Source organism: Poecilia latipinna, unplaced genomic scaffold (genome assembly GCF_001443285.1).
Source record: "Poecilia latipinna isolate Pla-1442-1.1 unplaced genomic scaffold, P_latipinna-1.0 Scaffold378, whole genome shotgun sequence".
Lineage (NCBI taxonomy): Eukaryota > Metazoa > Chordata > Actinopteri > Cyprinodontiformes > Poeciliidae > Poecilia > Poecilia latipinna.
The window spans coordinates 251,834-261,059 of record NW_015112994.1 but is presented as its reverse complement, the minus strand read 5'-3'; the positions used below and the strand labels follow the sequence as shown (position 1 = coordinate 261,059).

Sequence of the window (9,226 nt, the reverse complement as noted above, 5' to 3'; positions counted from 1 at the left end):
TGCTCCTGACACATTTATTAATTTCTCAAAATCTTTCCACCTTCCTCAAGTTTTTTTGTGAACCTTCACCCCTCAGGAGGCTCGACAAGTTAAATATGTTAAGTTATTTGAAAAAACATCACAGTGTTACAAAAATGACTTTGCCAGGTTATTGGTGATATTATGGCTACTTTTCATTTTTATAGCTTACAGAAATGTTGCTCTTATTGGTAAAATATAGATACTAGGAGAAAAAAAAATCATGAATCAAATATTACAACCTTAGTGGGGAGCATTGGAGTTCTTGTGGGGAAGGATTTATTGATTCTCAAAGTTGAACACATATCTCTGAGTGATCTGTTCGTCACCCCGGTCTAAAATAAGAGCGTCTTCATCCCCTACAAGCCCCTCTGACTTCCTATGTGAAAACGCATGGAGTGTGTAATGGTCTGACTGTGAGAGTCCAGGGATCTTGCAGCTAGACTTAAGTCAACACTGAGTCTCATCACAAACATCATTACTTTCTCCTGGCCTGTCCTTTTCCCTCTTCAGTGGCCCAGGTCTGATAGCTGTGTACAAAAGACTGGGCGCAAGGAGACAGATGGCCTAGTTTGATAAAGAGTAATCGACTCAAGGGTTGCTATTTACTGGGTAAGAGCTTGTCTGCTGCTCTATATCCAGAGGATAAAGCTTTTTAAGGCATTTCAAAGAGCAGAGTTTATTAACATCCCAGGCATTTGGGTTCACACTGCTTATTCAAGAGTTTCCGCTGATTATTCAAACGCGCAGTGATTGTCATCTGGGTCTATCAGGCCACTACAGGGGGTACAGGAGGCAGATTTATTTGAAGCAGAGCCAAAAATACAGTTTGAGTATTTTGACATGAGTCCTCCTGGGAACACCAAAGCTCCATCACAACAGTTTGGCTGTGACAAACCACACTGATAAGTTGCAAATGGAATGAAAGTTAGCATTTCCAGAATGGTTTTAACGAGTCTCCCCCGGAGTGCACCGTAATGACTGTGCCTCTGGAATGCAGAGGCAGCATGCAAGTGTTGGGTCTGCATGTAGACCCTCAGGTTTCCTTTTGAACGTTGCAGGAACGCAGCTGTGGCTCTGGGGAGCGAGGCAGACTGTGTGAAGACATGAAAAGTCCTTGACAAAACAGTTTGTTTTAAATGGAATGGCAGAATTTGCAAGAGGGATCTACTTAATAATTAAAGTGGGTATATATGTGTGGGTGTGTGTGTGTATAAACATATTTATATGCATATATCATAAAAGGTTCTCTAAATACAACTTAAGTAATAACCTATTTGGAAAGCAAATTTTAGTGCTGTTTTGCCACCGTTTGCTTTAAAGCCAGAGGTTTGTGTTACTAGAAAAATGTGCTATAATATAGAATGCACATTAAGCTATAACACAAGTGCTAACGTATACATTTCTTAATGCACAATTAGCAAGATAATGAGGTAAGTCTCAATAGCAACCATTAGACATTAGCTATTGAAAATGCCAACTAGTTGTTTGGGAGGCATTCTTGGAATTGGGCTTTTCAGTCAAACCACAAAAATACAGATTACATTTTCAATTAAGTACCTGAATATTTTTAATCAAATGTCTGATGGCTTCTGATGGAAAATAAACAAAGTTGTTGGGTTTTTTTTTGTTTTTTTCAGAATAATGACCCAAAGGTTATGGATAAATCCACTGTACCTTTTCCAAAAGCTTTTTAAATTAAAGGTTTGATATTTAGGTACAAAAAATATGCTGTGCTACTCTAATAAGAAAATTATTTATTTTACACTGAATGAGAATAAATGTGGTAATTTGCATATTTTTTTTAAGCATCAGCTAGCAGAATGTTGCAGCTTATGCATTACTTTGTTAAATATGTTGTTTTTTTTTTCATTCTTGTACAGAGAAGCAGTTTTATCTTAAAATTCTAGTTTTTCCAATCTTAGCATTACTTTTACAGCTTCCTTTCGCTGTCATTTGGACAGCAGAAATTACAAGCTGAAAGCACTGTGATATATTTTTATGGCTTCCTCTTGCTAAGTGAGAACTAGAGTGCTAATTCTGGTGCTTGCTGCAAGCCAGGCAGGAGCAGTGATTTAAGGACAGGTGTAATGTGCTCTCTTTTCTCCGTACTTATTAAAACCTGGTTGCTGCTTCTCAAGATTTCTCACACTTTTCAAAGGTGGATGACAGCAAAACCTACTAATCTTCGTCTTGTTCCAAGGGGGATGAAAATGTCAAAGCTTATTTTATGTCTTTGTGCAAGAATTAATAAATGCATGAAAATGAAGGTGATGAATTTAATTGTGAACATACCAACTTCTTCCTTTGCATGTATTTCCAATGCAAACTTGTTCAAAGAATCACAAAGCTTTAACTTCATGGTCAATTCTAATGGCTGTCACTTTGAAATTGTTTACAGGTATATGTGAAAAATTAGGACATCCTGTGAAATAAGTATTTTTGGACACGTGGCTATTTGATTTTGATATAGTGAAAAAATAAACAATTTCAAAGAACAAGCCTGGAAAACAGCTATAAAGTCATTGAAAAAATAAATAAATAAAAATAACACTCCTAAATTTATTCCAACTAAAACTGGTTAAAATGAACATAGGCATAGGTGCACCTGATTAAAATATTGTTACTTTATTACATTGTCCCTTTTCATTTTGAAGGTCTTTTCCCCTGTTTAAACCTCAGACGTTTAGTTTTGTGTGCTCCTGTCTGTTAAAGTGAGCGTGCCGTGAACACCAGGGTAAGATTGAACGAGCCTTCAGAAAGAACATTGTGAGTTTGGTAAAAGATTTAATAAGGTCTCAAAAATTTGAAATCCACCATTCAACTGTGTAGAAAGTTTATATTTTGAGGACAGTCAAAACAGTCAGCCAGTCTCACTGTTGAGCAATGTTCACCTTGAAAACAGGCAGCAAAATGCTAATGTCATCACAAGACTTAGCCTTTTGCTTTGGTTGATATGAAAGCGCATGTCTTCATAATCAACTTATGAATTTGTAGAAAGTACAAATCTTTTCCTCAGTGGAGATGCTCTGATGTGACTGAAAAACACTTTTGCATACAATAAACTCTTCAAAGTTGAAAGTGAAGTCTGGGGCAGACGTTTTCAGACATATGTAAGGACCTGATGGATCACTACAACAAGAGTCTCATTTAACGAAAGAGGTTAACGTTTGATGTTGACCAAACTTTTTTCTCAGCTAAAATGCATTTTTTAAATGTACTTTCCTCAACAAGTTAAACAAGATTCACTCTTGTTATCCAAAATCACTTTATACGAGATAAAAATAAAAATTATTAGACATTATTATGCATACATTTAATTTGAAAGAGCTGTATGTTTAATAGGGTCTTCTTTTTTTTTCTCATGACTATACTTTTATTTAAAAGACTTGGTCAACCAGTTAAAATACTTGAAATAAAAACATTTTCTGTTTGTCTTACAGTTTCAGACATTAAAATAACATGGTTATTGTACAGTACAATATATGACTGAAGACTGAAATGTCTATGAGCTAAAGCAATTAGTATTAAACTGAGTTTGTCTTTTGATTTCATCTTCAGCTAATTGACTATTTTCAACTTGCAATATACAAACTTGGCAGCACAGCAAATTGAGCATCTACCGAGACAACACAAACTCTTTCAGTGTCAATCTGTAATTCTTCTTTCCTTTTTTTTAACAATGCTGTGAGCTTTTATTTTCCTGAGGGATTTTTTGACCTGCAAGTGCAGATGGCTTATATAAACTAATTTAAACTTGGATATTATTCTGTCCATTAAATTGTATAATAGAAAATTACTTTTTTGAACTAGTAACATTAATTGGCAACCAACCTTTTTTGTGCCATTTTCTCTATTTTAATTTGTTATAATATCTAGTAATCTTTGACTGGTTGCCAGCTGCAGTGAAACATGTAGAGCTTTCTTTGAGTTCAGACAGCAGTCGTATTCCCCATAACAAATATAATGATAGTTTATGGTGTTGCAATTTGTTGATGTTTTCAAACAAATTGGTGAGACGATTTTTTTTTCCTTCCAAAATAGGGCAACTCAAAATTGCTGTCTTCTACTACTGACAATCAGAACAACAGGAAGCTCGGAAAATATTGTAAGAAACATAGATGATTATACCCAAATAGAACATGCATCTTACTCCTATACCAAAAAAAAAACAAAAAAAACAGGGCTATGTTATTGCTAAGATTTCAAATCTATTCTGAGGAAACTTACAATGATAGTTTTCAAAAGTTTTGTGGTAGTACCACTTGTTCCTGTGAAAATATCAGAATGCAAACACGTAAAACCTGAATAGATTTTCTTTTTTTTTTTTTTTACAATGCAGTCAATCTGAATCTAACAACCCTGCCTCGAATAAATGAGGTGATTGGTGAAAAATGACTAAGTCTTACAAAAAGATGGAGTATGTTTTGAAATTGATTGATAAAACAGCTCCCTACTATATTGTCTAGAGATGTCTTGCTTCATTTGTCTAGAAAAATACAGACATTATCACTTCCTTTCGTGTAATGCTCCAGGTTTGTTATTGCGAGCTATTGCACAAAAACTCCACAATAAGGGCATTTTGTCTTTGTCACTGATGAGAGGTGATAGCTTCCATATTTGTTGTTCCCTCTTTTCAAAAGCAGATGAAGAGGAATAAAAACAAGCAAAGAAAGATGCATATGAGACAAGCCAGGCTGTGAGCAATCCATAACATTCAGTGTACTTTGATTTCACCACAGACTGAATGTGCTGCTCCACTGTCACTTTCAGGACCTTTGTGCTATCAGAAAATCAAAAAAAAAAAAAAAGACTTTTAGAGATTGTTTCCTGCAGCACACATGAAATATATGAGGTGCTGCTTATTCATGCACCACTGCACTCAACTGGGCTAACAGGTCAAAACTGTTCCAATTACGGCAGCCTTGTGCTTACAATTAGCATGTCTGATTGGCCATGTCTTATGAAATTAGTTACAGGGAATACAACCAAGACAACTGGAGCTGTATTACCTTTTATGTTTCTGCCAGTTTAATACAAGAATAGATTTCAAGCTGAACAAGCACTGACATGCCTAATAGATTAATTATTTTTTTGTTTCTGCATCATCTTAGTATATTCAAATAGGGTAGGTTACAGTAGTATTGGCAGGGATGCTAATAGATGAATTCGGTTGTAATTCGTTCAAGTACAATTGAAACCAGATATTTATATACACTGCATAAGATGTCAGACGGCTTATTGGTCAGGAACACACCAGATGACTTTCACGGTCAGATTTTGAAAAGACTGGGAAAGACCGAGGTCCAGACACTTAACTGTGTGACTGTGTCTGATGCTGGATCACAGATCACAGGATATTACAGACAAACTAAAGCCAACTGAGCACATCAAGGCTTCATGGAAACTCTTGCAAGGTTGACAGTCTAAAGGAACAAAAATATCAGTACGATGGTGGTAATAAAAGAAATTCTCAGACTTTGGACAAGCTATGTTTCTGTTACACCCCCACATATATTGAAGCAGAGATGAAGCTGAATATGATTCAGATTAATTCAGCTGTATTGTTTGTTCTACTCCTGTTGGTAGTTGGAACATGTATAAGAGGCTATGCATTTGTCTGTGGGTTTTGGAATGATTGTATTGTAGAAATGTCAGTTCGTTAAATTAAGTCTCATTGCCTTTCTTTGAATTATGGAAACAGTTTGGTTTATTTCAGTAAACCAAATAATGAAGTAAGGCATCTAATTATTTAGTGTGTTTTAGTCTTGAATGTCCAAGTATTTCTCTGTAGTTTTTTATTTGTTTAACATGTTACATTGTGTTATGGTATTTAGTTGGGTGAGAGCTGGTATGATGCTTTATGCTCTTTTGCTTTTCTGTACATAATGTTGCTTAGTTACAAAGAAAGAAATAGTCAGTTCAGAGCTGTTGTCATGTTCCAGTCTCTTTTCTTTATTGGCTGTCAGAAACAGACATAGCAGATGGGTCAATGTTCAGTTCACACAACCTGACTGCTTCCAGATCTGCCTCGAAAAGTCAAACATGTTTGTTTGACTGCAAAAGAGGTCAGGTCAGTTTAGCTCCCCCTCAAAGTCCGGTTTTCACCCCACCTCATAGTAGCTAGTGCAGACTGACAGACATTTCCCGACTGGCAATCAGAGATAAAATCAGGCAAAAAAAAAAAAAAATTGTATAGAGTTTCTCCAGCTTGACAATCCCTGTAGGAATTATCTTGATGTGAGATAGAAGCTTATTTCTCTTCGGCAGGTCACCAAGTCCATAACAACAATTAACTGCTATTTTTATTTGATTGGTTGTAACCATGTGCTTATGTCGGTAAGATTAGTAATTCATAAGAATAGATGCTGGAAAGTCACACATACATTCCAATTGATCCCACTTCTCAAATAGTGCTTCAAGTTCAGATTATTATTTATATTACTTTAATATGTTTTCTACCTAAGGAACCAGATTCCAGTGACACCTTGACCTTTGGCATTCACTTCTTCTGGACGAGCACATAGCAACAGCAGCATAATCGCCTATGTTGTGTTGTTAACTTTGCAACAATCCCTCATGCTGAGCAGACATTAGTGGCAGTGGAGAGGAAAAACACTGCACTGAAATAAGCATCTAAAATGTTAGGTGCTTATTTCTCTTTTAACAAACCCAGAAACTTTTATAAATGACTAATTGAAATGAAATGAAATTCTACTTAAAAAGTGAAAACAAGTCATGACTGCATTTTTCTTCAGGCTAATGATCAAAATCAAATGGCCAAAACAGCAAATATATGGTTCACCAGAAACATGGTCATCTTTGCCCTCCAGGCCTATGAAACCCTGTGGGGTGAGTAAGAGAAGAGAGCAGAGGAGAGGACCCAGGACCCTTGATTCTCAAGACAGATTTTGCAAAGAGGAGAATATTATATTGTGTAAGATCACAGTCATTTAATGAAATTGTAAATTCCTTTTAGGTTTTTGCATTCATATCCTCACCAGAGTAACCGATGAATACGGAGGGCTGTGTAAATACTGCTTTCAGAAATGTGTGCTGCCTGTGCCCATGGTGAAGAACATTTTTGGGTAAGAAGTTTATGTACTGTGAGGGGATTTTATTATTAGTGACCTTTAGTTTTCAAAAAGATACCGAGAAACTTTATTACACAGCCCTCGGTGCTTTCAGATATTTTAAGTGGACAGCACAGATATTTGGGACAGCCTTAACCTTTTAAACTTCCGTAAACTCTGGATACACAGAAAACCAGTTCCTTCTGTCCAGAAACTGGACAGTGCTTTAATAGAAATGAAGAGGAGGAAGCTATTTAACTGAAATAATAATTTTTCAGTTCTGTTATTTGTCTGCTCTTACTGATTATTTATTTAAGAGTTTTATGTTTCCCTGTGACTCTGCGTTGTGAGTATGAAGAAGGTTACTCTGATGGTATTACAAAAGCATAAAAATGGGCTATTGGGAACAAATAAAACACTTGAAGATCATTTATTCATTTTGTCTGTAGAAGGATGATAGTTTGCACACACACACCTTCAGGGCCCCATAGTTGTTTCAGGAAGAGGTACACAAAAAAGCCCTTTCAGCACATGATTTTAATTTCCCCATCACAGGAATATATGACCCAATATGTGGTGTCAATATGGCTAAAAATGGAATAAATAAATACAATTTTATTTTTTAGTTTTAACTTCCTGATTTTATAAATGTGCCAGGAAAAATACAAGAATGAAATAGCAAGAATTACGGAACCATTTATCAAGTCATACAGGGGAAAAAAAAGATTAAAAATTATTCATCATGCAGAAAAATAAATCCTAATTATCCACTTATCTGTCCATTTCCTGTTCCTGTTTTTCTCAGTATGAAGAATGAATGAGAAATCACGTTTTCTGTGGATAGGTCCCCGGCCCCTATCAACATAAACAACACAGGACAGAGAGACAAGCATGTAAAACTCACCCGTAGGGTAAATTCAGACTCATCAGTTCAATTAACCTTTTTGTGTGGATATTATAGAAACAGGGAACTGCACAGGGCCTGTGCAGCTAAAATTCATATAAAGGGCCAGTTTTTAGCCAGTCCATGCCACCCAGCATAATAATGAACCAAGATAAACAAAATCACACTTAGTTCCTCTGGTATAAACTTTCTATTGAAAAACAAAAAACTGTTGGCCACATCCTCACTTATGTAAATATGACACAGCAAACACATCTGCAGCAGTGGCCAGAGACTTGTCATATTGTATTGTTGTGAGTTTAATTATAAAGTTTTATTTCTGATTAAAGTGATTTACAGAGTTGTTGTTTCCCATATTGATGTAATCTTTGTATCTTGAAGATGAGTTGTAATGCTCTTTACTCTTTGTTAACATGGATTGTTTTTTTTTTTCTATTGATGATATAAATAAAATCACCAGAATATCTTAAGTCTACCTTTGCATTTAACCTCAAGGCAAAAATTGACTCCTCCCATGATTGTCGATGTTAGCAACGGCTGCTGAAGTGTTATTGTTTTGTCATTATGCATGTTCTTGAATTTGCACTAAAAAGTTTCAACATCTATTTTCCCAAATCAGATTTGTAAAATTTTCCATAAATATATTTGATCCTATCACAGTGCCAAACCTCTTCCCTGTTTTAAAATGTGTAGTGTCTAGCCTTCTGTGCTGAAACCAAGACATCTTCCTTTGTTTGTCTACAGTGTGAGTCACCTTGCCAACCCTGCCATTTTTATTATTTTCTTGTGATTTTAAACACAGCTCACTGTGAGTAAGACATATCATTTGATGTCATCAACAGATGAGTTGTAAGCAAAACAAAAAGTTAACATTTAAAGCAGCATTCATGTTGTGCCCTCGTAAGTCTATAATGGATGCAAAAATAATTATATCAAAAGAGCTAAGTGGACTTTAAGAGCTGGTGATGCATGACCCAATTATTTTCTATCAGGACATTTTCAAATATTTAGAAACAGAGAACATTTCTGAAAAAGAAGCTAGATCTTTTAGAGACTAAAAGCACTGTTATACTTTTTTACAGATGATGTCAAGAGTGTTTGAGGCTCATATTTCATCTTCCAAAATTCTGCCTGTTTACATACAATTTGTGTGCAAAAAAGATTTTAGGCATTGCTTTTGTACAAACATGTGGTTTTTGCATCATGTACCTAGTTGGAAATACTTTCTAAG

At 35.5% G+C, this 9,226-nt stretch overlaps 1 long non-coding RNA gene across 1 annotated transcript in view; it reads right to left on the bottom strand.

Moving 5' to 3' along the window:
• Positions 1 to 4,040: 4,040 nt before the first annotated feature.
• The window catches only part of LOC106950101 (uncharacterized), a 93,807-nt gene continuing 88,621 nt past the window's right edge, over positions 4,041 to 9,226 (bottom strand). Inside the window, exon 2 of the long non-coding RNA XR_001425535.1 lies at positions 4,041 to 7,946. This is a non-coding gene — a long non-coding RNA (uncharacterized LOC106950101). The remainder of the gene's footprint in view (positions 7,947 to 9,226) is intronic.